Below are 18,941 nucleotides of genomic sequence, written 5' to 3' on the forward strand. Positions count from 1 at the left end.
TCCTCCTACCCACTCCAGGAAAAGAGATTGTTATAGGGGTGAGAGGATTGGCCAAGGAGAGAGGTATAAAGGGAGCCCCAGGGACTGACTGTCTAGATCGGTCCAGCTTGCCATGTCTCTTATTTTGTATACACACAACATACAAATATAGCCTCCTACACATACACACCCACAGAGACATAGTCACGCATACATGGATACTCACCCTCAGCACTAAATGGATATATACACCGAGACATGCACACTCACATATAGCTACATATATATTCACATGCACAACCACACACGATTACCCTCATTCATGTGCATGCACACGCGTGCATATACACACACACACAGATAACAGCTAAAAACAAAAAAGTTGCCAATGGAATATCTAAGATTGCCTCTTTCTTTTTGGACACCTCTCACAGAAAGGTTGGGAGGAGAGCAATGACCCCAAATCTGAAGCTCCCATCATGGCTATTGAAAGTCTTGCTTCCTGGAGCCTAAACATTGGTTGGTTGATTTGAATTTGGGTTTCCAGGATCCTAGAGGACTGTCGAGCCCTGTAGGAAGTGAGTGGCTTATCTGGGGTGATGTCATACAGAAAGACTGGAGCAGTGGGCACCAGAAAGTGGGTTTGAAGATTGGTCTGGCAGCAATGCATAGGAAGGCTTCAGAGCACAGACGAAGGGCATAGAGGCCAGTTGTAAATATGTCTGTAGATCCACGTAGCTAGATAAAATATTCATACCTTAAAATGAATATCTTGGGAGCACCTGGGTGGCTCTGTCGGTTGAGTGACCGACTTCGGCTCAGGTCACAATCTCGCAGTTTGTGAGTTCGAGCCCCGTGTCGGGTTCTGTGCTGACAGCTCAGAGCCTGGAACCTGCTTTGGATTCTGGGTCTCCCTCTCTGCCCCTCCCTTGCTCACGCTGTCTCTCTGTCTCTCCCAAAAATAAATAAATAAAATTAAAAAAGAACATCTTGCCCTAATGTGCTGCAATGAGAGCAGTTGAACTCTACTGCAACTCACACTGCGTGAGGTTGTCAAGGTGAGGTGGAGGTTTGGCAATGATACCTTTGCAGAAACTTGAACCTTCTGAGTTTTTCATGGACTTGGTCATTTTAGCCTGAAAATTGCCAGATCTCCCCTTGTTGTCTTCTATGTGTGTTCTGTCGTCAGTGTCATTGTAGAGCCCTATCCTCAGCCAGCTGCCTACATCCCCTCCCACTCCTCACCCCACACCAAGTAACTCTGAAGTGCAGAGTATCTAGCAGGGCTAGATACTAGAACTACTAGGGTTCAGCCCACAGAGCCGTTCTCAGCCCCAGCCAATCAGAGAGTGCTTATGGTAAGATAATTCACAGCTTGAGCAGAGGGAAGGGTCTTGTTGAGTTTGGGATGGAGCAACCCTCACTTCACTTTTCTGCACAGCTTTCCTTCCTTTTCCTCACATGGGCTATCCCATTAACTTTCCCTCTAGAATTCCTTCTCCACCACTACCACAGGAAGGGCATCCTCTGTCTCTTCAGAGTGTCATTTTGTTGTGAGGATGTGTGATATGTTTCCTGCCCATTCTTGCCCATTCCATCTGCCACTGTGGGGTGCCTTTGCAGAGATAACAAATGATCTATTGGGTCTTACTGTAGCTTATACAATGTATTCTTACAATTTGTGTCATCTTGTTAATAGCAAGGCTGTGGTGTCTTTGCATATTTAGAACTGAACTTTGCTGAGACCATGGCCATTCCTAATGAGGTTTCTTTATTCTGTACTTAAAAGAAGTAACACTTTGAGCTATTAACTAATGAATGCATTTGCTAAACCATCCACCTGCATGGTACCTTGCTTTGGTGATGAGCATCACAGGAAATCTTGACTTGTGCTATTGAAAGTGCAGTGTATTTGTGTTTGTTGTGTAGTGTCTTGTGATCAATATGAAATCCCTATTGTCAGTATTGTTTTCAGGGTAGGGAGGGGGGAGGGTGTTACAATGTCTCTCTGATATATTTCAGTTATGAAATAGCCTCAGTTGGTCAGGGTCACCTCTGTTAACATGTGTGAGACTTTACACCCACTATCTTGCCAGACTGCATCCCTGGGGTCAACAGTCATTAGCAGAACTAAAGGTGCCCGAGTGTAGTGAAACTGGCTGTGGTGCCTGACTTTAGACAGTGCAAGAGAATTCTTCAGAGGACAGGCAAGGCAGTGCCATTCTGAGGCAGATCAAATACAGTAAAACCACAAACATGGAGGTCTTCAAGAAAACCAAGAAAGGAGCAAGAAGAAAAACTACATGTCTTGCTGTCCTGAGCTACATAAGGATGCAGAATGGCAGAGACCCCCCCAAGATGACCCAGTTCCCTCTTTGTCCTCATTAAATGTACATTTTTGCATGAAAAAGACCTTGACCAGTCTGGACTTCAAAGAAGGAAAACATGAAGAAACATAAAATTATGCTTCTGAAAAATATGCTGAAATAAAGGTTGTAAATAGCCAAAAGGAGAAAATAAAATTAATATATATAATGCCAATTACACTTATGGGTTGTTGTGTTTCCTCTCTTGGTTTGGAAGGGAGCCGCTTCTGGACCTAAGAAGCCTCTGGCTTTCATTGCTCACCTTTCCCTTCCCAAGGCTTTGCATATTGACCTCCTCATACCCTGAGATATTTGAATCCATAGTTTTGAAGCAGACTGGAAATATTAATGTACAGTTGAAATTAGTTTCCACTTTCACACAAGCATTTTAATCATATGAAACAAAAATTATAAAACATGTCAAGCCATTGTGGTGCCAGAATACAATGAGGACATTTATTTGCAGTGGCAGGGGCATCTTTATGAAGAACGTTTTTAAAAAAGTATCTTTTGGGGTGCCTGGGTGGCTCAGTCGGTTGAGCATCCAACTTCAGATCAGGTCATGATCTCACAGTTCGTGGGTTCGAGCCCTGCTTCAGGCTCTGTGCTGACAGCTCAGAGCCTGGAGCCTGCTTCAGATTCTGTGTTTCTCTCTCTCTCTGCTCCTCCCCTGCTCACACACTCTCTCTCAAAAATAAATAAAGATTAAAAAAAAAATTTAAATATATCTTTTGTGGTGTCTGGGTGGCTCAGTCAGTTAAGTGCACCTGATTTCAGCTCAGGTCATGCTCTCATGGTTGGTGGGTTCAAGCTCCACATTGGGCTCTGTGCTGATAGCTCAGAGCCTGGACCTTGCTTCAGATTCTTTGCCTCCGTCTCTCTCTGCCACTACCCCCACTCGCGTGCTCTCTCTCTCTCTCAAAAATAAATAAATAAACATTAAAAAAATTAAATCTTTTTTGCCAATGTGGATGTGCAGAATAGAGAGCAAGAAAGCCCTATGGGGGTGGAAGCAGGTTTTAAAAATTTTGTAGAGTCCTGCACATTGTTAGAGCTTGGAGTTGAGGCCCCTGGCTAGTGATAAACTCACAGGGGTAGATAGCATGCTACATGAGGGGCAAGCCTTTCACTAACACCATGAGGGTCTCTGGCACAATGAGTGGAGTTTGATAGTAATTCTTGCTGCAAGAATAAAAAAAATAATAATAGAATTTGTAAAAATAAAAAACTTTATACAGTCACATTAAAACATCCTGCCACTGGCCCAGAAGGTCCTTGTTGTGGCCCACATTTGTGAGTGCACCCACCTCCAAGCACCTTTTGATGAAATCCTTGGAGTTACAACAGGAACCCTAACCTAGTGGCTCCTCTGTGGTCCCTTTTGTGCCCAAAACAGGCCCGCAGAACTGTGCATTCACAGCGTGCTTTGCTGGTCTGTTCATGGTGGAAGGGGCCTGGTGTCCTTACAGGTATACACAGAAGGAGAAAATGCAGTTGAAGGTAAGGAGGAGTTTTCACAGTACACCTGGATCCTGCTATTAGCTACCAAGTTCTTTTCTGGCTACGTTCTTGCCACAAGTCAGGTTTTTGTATTTATTTTGTACGTCAGGTTTTGAGGGTAGCCAGCGACCCCAGGTGGAGCTTGCTGCCCTTGAATGGTCCTACTGTCAATTGCTGCCCACTGATTATACAGCTACCCTAAAGAATAGGTCAGAAGAAAGGGAATGTGACCTCTTTCTCTCTTTACAGCCTCCCTTAGGGTGAAAGAGCCCTTGCTACAACCTTTCCAGGATTTTAGCAAGGCCTCTCTTCCCAGCCTCCCATGTTGGCCTACCTTCCTCCAAACCCTGGCAAGGCCTCCCAGGGGCTCCTTAGTACTGCTTTCCCAGTCCAGGTCTCTCCTAAGCTCTCCTCCTGATCAGAATCTCAAAAGAATTAGTAATACAAGACTGAGGCAGATTTGTTTTATTTTTCAATAACCGTAAGTGCATTTTTATACTGATACATTTAAAAGTAATAGGGGATAAGGGACTATTCATCATGAGACTCAAATGAGTTTCTGTCCAATGGTCTGGAAGCAGTTCAGAGACTGCACCCAATGTGGAAGTGCCAGAATTTGAACATGAACCCTTCCCATGGCCAGGCTAAGACTTGCTGCAATAGAATGCAGTCCAGCATCCTTGACTCTAGATTTCTCAATTTCAATTTACAAATCAGCTTCTTAAAAAGTCTCCCTTTAATATCACATGGGGGAAAGATGTTAAAAATTTATTGAAGATTGTGGACACCAGCCCCCACTTCTGTCTAGAATATTCTGCATGCTTTTGGGCGAGACTCTGGTCATTTGGGGACTTCTTCCATTCCTCACCTTTCCCAGCCCATTCTCACCCCAGGCCAGGTGCACCACTCAGAGTTCTGCCCATTAGTAAGATTTTCCCTCCCCACTTTCTTTCAAGACCACACCCATGTTAAAACCAGCCCATGTTTCAACCAGCCAGGGCCCAAAGGAATCCCATACGGTCATAAGTGCAAGCTGGGGAAGGGGTGCTGGTGCAACTGTAGCAGGTGGTATGGGAGTCTGGGCTATCTGCTCATGTAATTGGGTCCTCTGCTACTACTCAGGCTAGAACAGGCCAGCACTAGTATCTCTACCATGCTGTATCATTGGATGCAAGCAGCCCAGGAGAAGTACGGCCTTATTGCAAATGCAGCTGAAGCTGGCAAGCAACTATGCCCCTTACAATAGATTCTCTTGCTAAACATCTGAGTGGCACACCTCCATGGCCACAAAACAAACACATTTTACTATTGCTAATGTTGGTTTACTTCTTTCAGCATACTATTTTGCACCTAACCAAAGACCCTCTTCTGTTACTGTGCTTGTGGTTTGGTATAGGCCAGGACTCCAGGACAGTCTCCATCCTGGCACTCTCTACATACAGGAATATGTGGATGCTTTGCTAAGGGAAGTGAGACCTCCCACCTTCCTCTCTAATGAGTAAAAGGTACTCTGTCCCATCACACTACCAAACAATGGCTAACCATGTGATAGCCAATTTGTTATAGGATAATCAGTGAGGAAAGGTTACATGAGTGCTGCTTGAGGTTACAAAATCCTAGTAACTTAACCCCAAAGCATGTTTATTTCCATCTCACATTGTGTGTCTAATGCAGGTCATCAAGTAAAGTTGGGGGTTTGGGGGGAGGTGTCTCACATTAGTGATTAAATGCTATATTCAGAAAGGATACACATCATTCACACTCACAACTCATTAGCTAGAATTATAGCCCAACCCAACCTTGGAGAGCCAGGACATTTACTTTGCTATGTACCTAGGAGAGGTGAACCACATACATAATCACTGAGAAGTACTAAGGACAACCATTGGAAGTTTCCCTTGATCTTTGCAGGAATATTATTTGTTCCTCTTCCCACTCAGAGGTACTTATGCCCTCCTTTGTAGTAGTCGTCTCATCTTTAACTTTGACACATGAGCCAGCAACATATATTAAAATTCCAAAATGCTCCCAATCATCAATGAGAGTGTTTACCATTCTTAAAGGAGGGATTTCTGGCCTCTGGATGAAGTTGCACCTTCCCTATGGCCAGGAGTGCAATTTGCATTCCACCCACCCCGGGCTAACTTGGTCCTGAGCAAAGTGGACCTGGAGATAATTCAAGCCTCCAGTGAAATCTTTGACAAGACTACAGGTAAACTTCTTTTGGGATCTCAGTATTTCTGAATTCTTCTGAGAGTGCTGTCAAGACTGAGAGCAGCTGGGGGAAAAAATGTGTGGAGCAGGGATGGGGTAGGTCCATTTCTGAGCTAGCAACTCCCCATGGGTGGATCAGATGACCAAAATGGACTCCTTCTTCCTGTGGGGTCCCCTCAGCTAATGACCTTATGGCCCTACTTATGGGTGATACCATTCTTAGAGAATGAGACTTCCAGCCTGAGGCCTTTCTAATTAGGAGCTTCAAATCCTATTTTTATGGTGGAGGGACTTTATTAGACACTTCCATGAAGTCCTGCCCAGACTGGTGGTACTTCATGTGCTAGAGGAGGAGGTGCTCCCACTGGCATTTCTGGAAGCTCCCTGACCACTGTGGAATCATTCCATTATTCCTATCATCTCCCCACTTAGAGTATCCCCGACCTCAGGGAAAAGAGAGACCCTTCCATTGCTCCATTAAGTACTCCAAGCCCCAGTAGTGGGGGTCTGCATAAAGCGTTTTCTGCAAGGTCACCTTTGCCAGAGCAAAAAAGGAGTGAGGCCAGGGCTTCTGAGTCCTTCCCCCTAGCGAGATCTCTCATCCAGGTGGGGAGGGAGGTAGAACTCTGCTCCCATCACATGTCAGTAACCTGGCACTGACTTTAAGTCAGTAAAGGACTACTGGGCCTGTTCAGGGTGTTTGTAGTCAGCCCAACATCTCATTGTCATGAGTCTCTGGAATTACACTATCAAGTCATACATGTATGACTATGTCAAAGATATATTCTCCAGAGCTCCAGAGGTCAGCAGAAAGACTGGTCCAGTAGGAGGCAGGATAAACTGATTATTGGCCCAGTAGCTTTCTCCCAAGCCACTGCTAAGTACCAGGTCCTGCTCTTTGAAGGCAGAGGCCCATGAAGGTGTCAAAGCCATCAATGTTAGCAATAAGGGGGCAGAAGGAGCTACCATTTCCATTCCTCCTCTCTAATTCATATAATCTCTACCCTTTTTGTTATTGATTTGACCATATCCCCAGCCTCTTCTAGTCCTTCCCCCTCCAGAATTATCCATGTCCTACTTGACTGGGACTGCTGGTTCTTCAGATGATAGAATATATGAAGGATCATTTTACTATTGTGCATACTTACATGCACAGTTGAATATTTTTACAATAACAATTTTATTTTTTTAAGTTTATTTTTGAGAGAGAGAGAGAGAGAGAGAGACAGTGAGAGAGAATGGGGTAGGACCAGAGAGTTGGAGACACAGAATCCGAAGCAGGCTTCAGGCTCAGCTGTCAGCACAGAGCCCAATGCAGGGCTCGAACTCAGGAACCGCGAGTTCATAACCTGAGCCAAAGTCAGACACTTAACCGACTGAGCCACCCAGGCGCCCCTCTCACTTTCATTCTCATATTGTTTGTTGCTATAGAAACAAAGTTTACTTTTTATATATTGATACTAAGCCCAGCAAACTTTATATTCACTTTATTGATTGAATACTAACTTTAGTACTTTTGAATTTTCTTTGCATGCAATCTAATCATCTGTGAATCATAGAAGCTTTGTTTCTTGTTTTTCTGATTTCTACCTCTTTTATTTTTCTGCTTTTCATTCCTGCACTGGCTAGTATTTCTATGAAAATATTGAATAGAAATGGTGATTAGGTATCCTTGTCTAGTTTGCAGTTTCAAATTAAAAGTTTTCAACTTTTCCTCATACAAGTATGATGTTTGCTATAGGTTTTTCATACTTATCCTTTAGCTAGTTGGCTAAATTTTCCCTTTTATTCATTTGCTAACAAACTTTTTATTTTAGAATGGTTTTAGGTTTGCAAAATTTTGCAAAGATAGTACAGAGTACTCATATATGCTCAATACTTGGTTTACTCTAGTATTAACATCTTATATTCACATGGTACATTTGTCACAACTAATGAGCCAATTTTGTTATACTGTTATTAACACAAATTCATACTTTATTCAGATTTCCTCAGTTTTTATCTAATGTCCTTTTTGTATTTCAGAATCCCATCCAGGATCCCACAATACATTTAGTCATCATGCTTCCTTACGATATTCTTGACTATGACAGTTTCTCAGGCATTCCTTATTTTTGATGACTTTCATAGTTTTGAGTAGTTTGAGGAGTACCAGTCAGGTATATTATAGGATTCCACTCTTGGCATCCTTCGGGTGATTTTGTCATAAAAATACTGGGGTTATGGGCTTTGGGGAGGAATAGCACAAAGGTAAAGGACTATTCTCATGACATCATATCAAGGGTACATACTATCAACATGCCATGAGAGTTGATGTTAATCTTGATCACCTGGCTGAGGTCATATTTTTCAGGCTTCTCTACTATAAAATTACTCTCTCTCCCACCTTTTTCACATTGTACTTTCTGTGGAAGGAAGTCATTATGCATCACACACTTAAGGAGTGAGGAGTTATGCTCCCCCACCTTGAAAGGGGAGTACCTGTTATGCCCAGAATTCGTGATCCCCAAAGACCACCAGGGAGCCAAGTCCGATGCAAAAGCAAGAGAGCCTTTATTCGAGCTAGCTCGAGCTCAATCCCCTACCTGCACCGAGGCAGCGGTGAGATACCGGGAGAGAGAGCGAGTTTCAAAAGGACAAAGATTTTATTGGGGCCTAGGGGCAGTTGGTGAGGTAATGGCTGTGGCCTCAGCCGATTGGCTGGGGAAGGGTCAGAGTCCTGTTAGGCAGGTGAGCAGGAGGTTACTCAAGGGGAGGAGGCGTGGTCAAGGTGAAGGACACAGAACAACATGGAGTCAGCCAGCGTAGGCCCACCTTTTCAGTACCTACAAAAAATGATTTGTAATTCTACCACATGAGAGGTGTATCTATAGTCTCCAATTTATTTATTTATCCAGTCACTTATTTACATCAGTATGGACTCATGAATATACACTTTATACTCTGGGACTAACATTTCTTTTTATTATGACCAGATATAGATATTTATTAAATATTTTTATTTATCTACTTAGATATGATGTTCCTCACTCAATCTGTTAATATAGTAAGGCAGTCTTGGGCTTATTTGTCCCTAGATCCATCCCTCATTCTTCTCCTGGTCTGCCTTCAATTATACAGGGGCTAGTCCCTGAAGACTACAATCCTTAGGCTCACCAATATTTGGCTACCATTCTAGTGCAGCCAATTGGAGGCACCAGCAGGAGATTAGAACCCAGGAGGATAGACAGTCAGACATTTTTCCTCCTTCTTCCTCTGTATCAAGTGGCTTCTCCTTCAATGACTACATGGGCCCTATGGGTCCAGCCACCATCACATTGGCCCACCATGCCTCCAGATACTAGAATCCAATATTTAGATTATAGTAACACTATCACCTCTCTTTGTCCTACCAGCCTGGAGATCAGATTGACTTTCTCATGTTGCTAATTATTGGTTTGCCCAACTTTCCCTCATTGGGTTCCTCCATCACTTGTGTAATCAGTCCTCTGAATTAAATTTTCACTGTGTTAAATATTTAGAGATGTTTCTATTTTCCTGGACAATCCCTGACTGTTACATGAGGCCAATTACATGGATTGATTTTCTAGTGTTAAATTTCTTTGTTTTCCTGGGATAAATCAACTCTGTTGCCAGCAATCAAATATGTTTCTATTTATAACTAACAACAAAAATAAAATAAAATAAAACAAAATACTCTGGACCCTGAAATCTCCTCTAAATGACATTTTACCTCTCTCATCCTCTTCACATCCTTCTCAAAAACAATTTTTAGACTCAATTTTCAGTTCCACATGTAAGGAACTTGGAAGTTGCCACTCCTTCCTAAAAATGAATAAAAAGCTGAACAGACTAAAAAATCAATAACTTTACTTAGATCCATAGAAGAGGTGAGAACACAGGGCAAACAAGTTCTCAAGATTATTGAGACAGGCAGGTGAATACAGGAGGTTGAGAACTTAGCAGAGCAGAAGTTCATAATGGAAACCATTGTGGGAACCAGTTCTGGGGTGACCTGCACTGTAAGTGATGAATTGCTAGATGCTCAGTGTAGACAACTTTGAGAGTTAAAAATTCCAGGTTGGGGGAGTCATTGTAGGGGTGGGAACATTATTGTGAGATTTACTCCAGGCGCTCAAACAGGTTCCCAGAGTAAATATCAGAGAAAAATCCCCCCATGCTTCTGGTAGAGGAAGGTACAAAGGAACCATTTTGAAATATACCAGAGCACTCTGTTCTTTGTAACAAGGCTTGCCCTCAGGGAAGCCTAGTTAACCAGAGCCTAACCTGGTAGGGTATTATCAGAGCATAACTGACTAGGGGAAGGGAAATACCCAACTCCAGTCAGCTCTAGCTTTTCACGTGGGAGAGGGAAATAATTCCAGCCCACTGTAGTCATCCTGTTCCATCAAAGGGAAAGGGAGAGGGGAAAAATAGAAACACTTGTGAAGTTCATAGTGCAGAGGCACAAGCTCACTACAAGACTGGGATCTAACATAAGACCAAAGAAAACTTCCCTTCCCCCCCACACTTTACCACTATATTAAAGTCTTATTTACAGTAGTTCTTTCTACCCAGTACATCATGTCCAACTACCAAGAAAAAAATTACAAGGCATGCCAAAAGGCAAAAACACAATTTAAAGATAAAAAGCAAGCATCAAAATTAGATGTGGCAAGGCTGTTGGAATTATTGGACCAGAAATTCAAAACAACTGTGAGTAACATGCTAATGGATCTGATGGATAAGATAGACAGCATGCAAGATTGGCTAGGCAAGGTAAGTAGAAAGAAAAAAAAATTTAAGAACCAGAAAGAAATATGAGAGACCAAAAACAATATTGAAAGAGAAAAATAAAGTTGGAAGACTGACACTACCCAACCTCAAGACTTATTATAAAACTATAGTAATCAAAAGAGTGTGGTATTGGTGAAAGAATAGATGAATAGAACAACAGAACACAACAGAGATCCCAGAAATAGACAATATAAATATAGTCAACTGATCTTTGACAAAGGAGCAAAGACAATATAATGGGGAAAAGATAGTCCTTTCAAACATATAGTGTTGGACAACTAAATATTCACATGCAAAAAAATTAATTTAGACAGAGACCTTGCACCCTTCACCAAAATTAACTCAAAATGGATCATAAACCTAAATGTGAAATGCAAAATTATGAAACTCCTAGAAAATAATGGGATAAATCCTAGATGCCCTGGATATGGCAATGACCTCTTAGATGCAACACACAATCTATGAAAGAAATAATTGATTAAACTGGACTTCATTAAAATTGACAACGTTCTGTTCCATGAAAAAGAATATAAAGAGAATGAGATGAGAAATAACAGACTGGGAGAAAATATTTGCAAAAGACACATCTGATTAAGGACTGTCATCCAAAATATAAAATGCACACCTAAAACTCAAAACTAAGAAATTTTGATTTTAAAATGGGCCAAAGACCTTAATAGACACCTTACCAAAAAAGATATACAGGTTAAAATGCGTACTTTTAAACTAACTGTTGAGTCCAAGATGACAATGTAGGAAGACCCTGAACTCATCTTCTCCATGGAACACACCAAATTACACCTGTTAATTGAACAACTCCTCCTAAATAAGAACAGAGGGCTGACTGAACAATTTCTGCACAACCAGAAATAGAACTACAAAAGAGAACAGCAAGAAAGATGGAGACGCAGTAACAAAGGGAAGCCCTACCCCTGATGCTGTGAACAGCAGTGGGGAAGGATAGTACCAAGGGACGAGGAACAGATTCCTCTGTCCTTGGGCACAGAAAGAAAGCCACAGTTTAAAAGAGCAAATAGCATGTGAAAGAGACAACCACTAGAACTCTGCCAAAAGGTAGAGGAGCTGTGGGAACACTCTCCAGGTCAGAGAGACTGGAGAACAACATGGTTTACATTAACACTCCAGTTTAAATATCCAAAAGGGAGCAGGGTCCAAACTAGCAGGTCTTGTCATCACAACAAGCTTGGGACCACAGTGATCCCAGAGTCTGCAAGCCCACATTAGCACCAGTAGCACTGGGGAACAGACAATAAGGGGTTTGTTGTTGTTTGTGTTTTTTTGGTTTTTTGTTTTGGTTTTGTTTTGTGGTTTTTTGGTCTTGTTTTGTTTTTGTTCTTTTTGCTTTTTTTTTCTTCTTTGTTGCTTCTTTTTCTTTTTTCGTTTATTTATTTTAAAAATTATTTTATATTATTATTATTTTATTTATTTAAAAAAACTACTGTTCAAAAGACCAACTATGATATAAAATAGTCAGCCCTAGAACTCCACCAGTGAGGGTAGCTGATGGAACACTCTCCAGGTGGGAGAAGCTAACAGATACAGTCTATACCCCATCTCCACCTTGAATCACAGACCAGTGCATAGTCTGGGCACCCTAACTGGCCTGCTGCCTCAGTGAGCCCCAGGCCCCTAGCCCACACCAGCCCCAGCTGACCTACCAAGGTGGCCAAAGGGCAATGAACACTGGGACACCACTAGTTAGCGCTCAAAACGGCCCCAGCCTTCGTGCCAAGGTGACACAGACACAAAGCACCCTAGAACAGTCCAGGCCCACACCACTTTGGCTTCAGATGTCTTGCTAGGACCCCCGGGTACAGAGCTCTCTAGAACACCTCATCTGATGTCTGTTTTAAATCCAGTCACCCTGCCAGGGTGTCTTCTAAGACGAGCACCCCAGGAATCCCAGGTTTGTGCCTGCATCAGTTTCTGCTAACCCACCAGGATGCTCCCTATATGGAGTATCCTAGAACACACCCACTTGCAAAGGCCTTGGCCTCAGTATCTCAACCAGCATACCCACTGTGCTAAACAGCTTGAGACGCCATGGCTTGGACACAATTCAGCTTCAGCTGTCCTGCTAGGGCACATTTTGTATGAAGAGCTCAGGGACCACATCAGCCTGTGCCCATTTTAGCTTTAGCTGTCCTGCCAGGATGCCCCCTGGAGTGCCCCAGGACCTCCCAGTCTGTACTTCACCTTAGCTCCAGCTGCCACTTTAGGGCACCCTCTATGCAGAGAGTCCAGAAACACCCCTGATTATATCCACATCTGCTTCACCTATTCCTGCCAAGGTTCCCTCTGTTTGTAGAGCCTTGGATCCCCCCAGCTTTCACCCACTATAGTTTCAGCGATCTTACTAGAGCACCCTCAGCATAGAGAACTTACTAGGGCCCATACATTGCATCAGCTCCAGCCACCCTGCCAAGGCACCCTCTGCACAGAGCACCATGAGACACTCCATCTTGCACCCATCTCAGCTTTTACAGTCCTTCTAGGGTTCCTTCAGCACATAGAAACCCCGGGACACCCTGGCCTGCATCCACTTTAGCTGTCCTGACAGGGCACCTGCTATGTGGAAAGCTCCAGGACCCTCAGCCCAAGCCAGCCACAGCTCCACTCAGCCAGCAAATTTACCAAGCACACACAGTTAACACAGGGGATGATGATACACAAATATATTCCTTCCAGCTGAGGAGAAGTGGCTATTCCACCTAATCCATAGAAACAAACACAGAAAGTCAAGCAAAATGGGGAGGCAGGAATATGTTCCAAAAGAGAGAACAAGAAAAAAAAAACTCTAAAAAAGAACTAAAGTAAACAGATAAATAATATGCCTGATAAAGAAAGTAATGATCATAAAGATACCCACAAGGCTGGAGAGAAGAGTAGAAAAAAATGAGTGAGAACTTCAACAAAGAGATAGAGGGATGCCTCGGTGGCTCAGTCAGTTAAGCGTCCAACTTTGGCTCAGGTCATGATCTTGTGGTTCATGAGTTCGAGCCCCATGTCGAGCTCTGTGCTGACAGCTCAGAGCCTGGAGTTTGCTTCACATTCTGTGTCTCCCTCTTTCTCTATCCCTCTCCCGCTTGCACTCTGTCTCTCTCTCTCTCTCAAAAAAATAAAGATTAAAAAAATTTTAAAGAGATAGAAAATATAGAGAAGAACCCATCAAAGTTGAATAATACAATAACTGAAATTTAAAAAACATTAGAGGGAATTATCACTCTAGTGGGGGGTGTTGATAATGGAGGAGGGTATGCATGTGTGGGGACAGAGAGTATATAAGAAATCTCTGTACCTTTCCCTTAATTTTGCTATGACCCTTAAACTGCTCTAAAATATTGTCTTAATAAAAATAAATAAATAAAAATAATAATTTTACACTCTAGTTTTTGTATATGTATGTCTAAAAACTTCTAATACCATAAGTTATAGAGTGATATATTCAACTTGTAAAATATTTAACTAATACACATAAAGCTATACAATATTACCTTTGTCTAAATGATACTTATCTGGATACTAGTCTAAGTATCATTTAGACTAGTTAGGAAATATATACCCTTGAGTGTATTAATTAGGAAATTAGGAATGTATTCATTAGGAAATATATACCCTTGAATGTATTAAAAAATAAGAAATATTTATAACATCCAAGGAATTCAAGAAGCTAGGCAATGAATACTATAATAAACCTAAAGAAGTAGAAAATTAGACATAATGCATATAAATGCAGAAATAATGTGCCTGTTCACACACTCTCTCTCTCTCTCTCTCTCTCAAAAATAAATAAACTTTAAAAAAAAATTTTTTTAAAGGGGCACCTGGGTGGCTCAGTTGGTTAAGCGCCCGACTTTGGCTCAGGTCATGATCTCACAGTTCATGGGTTCAAGACCCTTGTCGGGCTTTGTGCTGACAGCTCAGAGCCTGGAGCCTGCTTCGGATACTGTGTCTCCCTCTCTCTCTGCCCCTCGCCAGCTCACACTCTGTCTCCCTCTCTCTCTCAAAAATAAATAAACATTAAAAAAATTTTAAAGAAATAATGAAACAAATAACAGTTGAACTAAATAACAAAAGCCAGTTCTTTGAAAATACTTTTGCAAATATGATCAATTACTGAAAAAAAGCACAAATAAATTAAATTAAATTAAATTGGACAAAATATAGGTGCACAGGAGATTTAAATATTATAAGAGAACACTACAAATATGTTACACCTTTTTCTCAGTATAACCAATGGTGGATGTGGACAAGGAAATGTCTCTACTGTGAAAACTAAGGAAACGTTGGTTAAAATGGAGTCAGAAGTCCAGTAGGGGGAGCTCTCACATACTACCACTCTGGGTCAATTGCAGACCCAACAGAAAGCGCCCCACCTTGCAAGCAGATTCTACTTTAGCAACTACTTTATAATCCCAACAAAGGTAATAATGTTTCCTCATCCCCTAGCAACAGCCCAGCCAATGAGAGAAGGTCACAATTTAGCCAATGAAAAGCCACTATATTTCAAACTCCCAGTTTACTCCCATAGGTTTTTCTGCTCATAAGAGCCCTCCAAACTTTCCCCTTTTCTCTATAAAAGAACCCCTCCTTTGTTCTCCAGCATTGCCTATGGTTTTGCAGTAGCTTGTGTGTCCTAATATTGCAATTCTCTTTTATTACAAAAAAAAAAAAACATTTTGCTGGTAAAATACTTGGCTGTTTTATTTTTAAGGTTAACATAACATATAGAAGTATTTCAGCCAATAAACTATGAAAGAGAAAATGAGAGAATTACCATCCTGCATTAATAGATAAAGGTGGTAATTGTTTTTTTTTATTTTTTAATGTTTATTTTTGAGAGAGAGAGAGAGAGACAGAGACAGAGTGTGAGTGGGGGAGGGGCAGAGGGCTAGAGAGACAAAGAATCTGAAGCAGGCTCCAGGCTCTGAGCTGTCAGCACAGAGCCTGGTGCGGGGCAACGAACCCATAGACTGTGAGATCATGACCCGAGCCAAAGTCGGATGCTTAACCGACTGGGCCACCCAGGCGCCCTGATAAAGGTGGTAATTATTAATGACTGCTGGCATCAGCACAAAGAGAGACAACCAGACAATACGTAACGCCTAATGGAAGTACATAGCATCACCTATGGAGTGGTCTTGCAAAACAACAATAATAACAACAATAAAACAAAACAAACACACGAGCAAATTAATCTGATCAAGCTTACACTTCTAACCACTAATTAAAAGAAACACAAGGGGCTAAAACACATGTTACAGGACACCAAATTGTTACATTAAGTAAAATCTACACTACAAGAAACAGGTCACAATAGAAGACTTGGTTTGTTTTCTTTTTTCCAACAACAAAAAAATTGTACGGAAAAAGATGTGATGTGAGGGGAATTTATAGATTTTTAAAGATTTTAAGGAACATAATGAATAATCACAGCTGTGAACCATATTTGGACACAAATTCAAATTTTTGAAAAAGTATAAGGCCCTCAGGTATATATGAAAAATACCTGGATATTTTCGATATTTAACATTTCATGCTTAGAAATGTACATTGAAATATTTAGACATAAAATAATTATTCCAGCAGCTGAGGCGCAAAGTAGGTGGAGAAATAACTGGAACCAGATTGGCCATGTAATTAAGGTTTTTGATGATGAGGGTCAGGTATATTCAGTTTATTATACTATTCTCTCCACTATTGTATATATTTATAACTTTCCACAAGAAAACATTTCATTATAATTATCATTTTATTAAATTTGAAATCCTAAGTGAAAATGATCATTTTTAGGGGGAAAAAATGTCCAAATTGGCCCATACAGAAAAAAAAAAAAAAAAAAACCTTAACAATACAAACTGAAACTGTTTTCAAAACTAAAGTCACCCTCAAAAGTTCTAGGACAGGCAGTTTTGGGGGCCAATTCTACAAAATATCAGGGAAAACTAATCACCATCTTATGTCAACTCTTCCAAAACTATAGAAAGATGGGCAACTGTTCAACTCATTCTCCCAAGCTAGCTATTCTTTTTTTTTTTTTTTTGAGAGGGAAAGAGGAGGGAGGGATGGAGGGAGGGAGAGAGAGAGAGAGAGAGAGAGAGAGAGAGAGAGAGAGAGAATCTTAAGCAGGCTCCACACTCAGCACAGATCCTGATGTGGGGCTTGATCCCACAACCTGGGATCATGACCTGAGCCAAAATCAAGAGTTGGATGCTCAACCAGCTGAGCCACCCAGGTGCCCCTAGCTATTCTTTATTCAAAAATTAAATGTGGACATACCACAAAAAGAATACTTGTGCCAAGTTCATTCATATAGCAGCAAATATCCTAAGTAAATTAATAGCATATTCAACCCAACAGTGAATTAAATGAGCAGTCTGTGTCTAAGGGATGAAAATATGGGGCGCCTGGGTGGCGCAGTCGGTTAAGCGTCCGACTTCAGCCAGGTCACGATCTCGCGGTCCGTGAGTTCGAGCCCCGCGTCGGGCTCTGGGCTGATGGCTCGGAGCCTGGAGCCTGTTTCCGGTTCTGTGTCTCCCTCTCTCTCTGCCCCTCCCCCATTCATGCTCTGTCTCTCTCTGTCCCAAAAATAAATAAAAACGTTGAAAAAAAAATTTAAAAAAAAAAATAAAAAAATAAATTATTTCAATTGTAATTCCCTACATTGACAAATTAGAGGAAATAAAAAGCATTTGATCACATCAGTTAGTAAAGAAAAAGTATTTTAAAGAAATTCAAGATGAATTCATAGTAAAAAGTTTTAGCAAACTAAGATGAGAATAACTTCCATTTCCTAAAATAGTGAACATATTTAAATGTCAAATGTTAGAGGCATTCCCATTAAAGACAGGAACTACATTTAGGTAGATACTCTCACCTTCACCATTTATACCTGTACTGGAACACAAAGCCAGACCTATGGGTGTCACATAAATAATAGTATGCACATTGAAAATAAAGAGATAGTGTTTAATAACAATCTGTTCACTTATTTTGAAAAGTCAAAGGAGTAGGCACGTGCGATATTCAAGGGGATGAGTCTTCAGATAGTGTATGAAAGATCCTTATAGCAAACTACCTAGCTCTGCCACACAAAATTATTAACAAATTAGAACATGTAATAGAATATACTCCATTCACAATGACAACAAAATTCAAAAATTACCTATAAAGAAGCCCAGAAAAAACAACAAGATCTATGTAACTATACAGAAAACTATATAAGTAGGGCACCTGAGTGGCTCAGTCGGTTAAGCATCTGACTTCGGCTCAGGTCATGATCTCACAGTTTGTGAATTCAAGTCCCACTTCGGGTGAGCTCAAGACCCGCTTTGGGTGACCCCTGCTTCTCTCTCTCTCTCTCTCTCCCCCACCCCTGCTCACTTGCGCCCTCTCTCTCTCTCTCAAAAAAAAGCCTATACATAATCATATAAATTATACATATATATGACACATAGCTTTATATATCTTTATAAATATAGTTAAGTATATAAGTACACGGGTTTACTGATAGATTCAGGTAAAAGAAGTCCCAAATAAATGAACCAGTATATATTGTTCCAGAATATTGCAAACACAGAATTCTGTTTAAATGATTTACAGATTTAGTGCCCTACCGTGTAGCTGGCAAGATGACTATCAAGCTCAGACTGCTGACTTCTCCCCATACCAAACTTGGAAGACTATAGAAGGAAGGGGAGAAGGGGAATCAACAACAAATTATAAACAACAAACAGGAGAAAGTTCTTCGGGAGAATGGGGAGTAGTGAGTTGGTGCCTGTGTCTGGGCTTGGGGTGTGAAGAGCAACAGGGATGTGGGAAGGTGCTGTAGGCTGCATAGATGCAAATGACAGGATGGATAGGAGAAATGATTTTAAACTTCTGCCCCTACATCCTGGCACAAATCTGAGGCGGGTTCTGGCAGCACACATGCCAGTAGCCCTGGAGTAATACCAAGACAGAGGGAAAGATGGGATGATTGAGGCATTTGAGTCCAGAGTCTGTGCTAATAACCATCTGAAATCATCTTAGCAGGGAGGAATACCCTTTCCAAAAATTATTATG

The 18,941-nt window shown here is 41.4% G+C and overlaps 1 non-coding gene across 1 annotated transcript; it reads left to right on the top strand.

Moving 5' to 3' along the window:
* Positions 1–3,382: 3,382 nt before the first annotated feature.
* On the top strand, positions 3,383–3,535 carry LOC122478120. Its single transcript, XR_006295870.1, has one exon. It is a non-coding gene; the product is annotated as a small nucleolar RNA SNORA62/SNORA6 family (small nucleolar RNA).
* The last annotated feature ends 15,406 nt before the right edge of the window (positions 3,536–18,941 follow it).

The sequence above is a fragment of the Prionailurus bengalensis genome, chromosome X, assembly GCF_016509475.1.
Source record: "Prionailurus bengalensis isolate Pbe53 chromosome X, Fcat_Pben_1.1_paternal_pri, whole genome shotgun sequence".
NCBI lineage: Eukaryota > Metazoa > Chordata > Mammalia > Carnivora > Felidae > Prionailurus > Prionailurus bengalensis.